Here is a 1013-nt window from a genome sequence, read left to right as displayed (position 1 = left end):
TGTGGCATGGAGGCTGCACAGCTGCAGAAAGAAAAGCTTTGCAGAGAGTGGTGAAGGCTGCACAGAAGATGTTGGAATCAGTCTCCTCACCATCACAGACATCTACACCTCCAGATGCAGGAAGAGGACCACCTGCATCATGAAGGACCCCACCCACCCAGCACACACACTTTTTGCCCCACTCCCCTCAGGAAGGAGGTTAAGGAGCATTAAGTGTAGAACCACTAGACTGAGGAACAGCTTCTACCCTGAGGCTGTTAGACTCATGAATCTCTAACTAGAATAATCACTGTGAAAAACCATATCATGTTGCTGCTGATCTGTTTCATGTTGCTGCTGATCTGTTTCATGTTGCTGCTGATCTGTTTCAATGTTGATGTGTTCATGCGTGCTCATCTGCTCACAGACTCATGTTCATGTTTGTGCTGATGTTCAATGTTTTATGTTATGAGTGCTTAGTGTATATTTAGTTGATGTTTTTCTTAGTTCATATCTTAGATGTTATTACTGTTTTTCTTATACATTTTATTGTTGGATGTAACTGGGACCCTGTGAACATAATTTCACTCCACCACATGTACCACATGAGGTGTGAATGACAATAAAGAAACTCTGACTCTGACTCTGACTCTGACTCTGATCTCACGTCTTCAGCTCGTCCAGAATGCTGCTGCTCGGCTTTTAACCGGAACTCGTAGGTCTGAACATATTACACCAGTTCTGTCCTCCCTTCACTGGCTCCCTGTTCGTACGAGGATAGTTTTTAAAATTCTTCTGTTGACCTTCAAGTGCCTAAATGGTCTCGCAGCCCTTCACCTCTCTGAGCTTCTGGAACCTTACGTTCCCTCTCGGGCCCTGAGATCATCCGATCAGCTGCTTTTGGCTGTTCCAAAAACAAGAAGCTCAGAGGAGATCGGGCTTTTTCAGTCATGGGCCCCAAACTCTGGAACAACCTGCCCCCCAACATCAGGCAGACCACCTCCCTTCAACCTGCCCCCCCAACATCAGGCAGG

The sequence above is a fragment of the Nematolebias whitei genome, chromosome 12 (genome assembly GCF_014905685.2).
Source record: "Nematolebias whitei isolate Nwh7 chromosome 12, NemWhi1, whole genome shotgun sequence".
NCBI classification, from domain to species: Eukaryota; Metazoa; Chordata; class Actinopteri; order Cyprinodontiformes; family Rivulidae; genus Nematolebias; species Nematolebias whitei.
Note: the sequence above shows the minus strand (reverse complement) of the source record.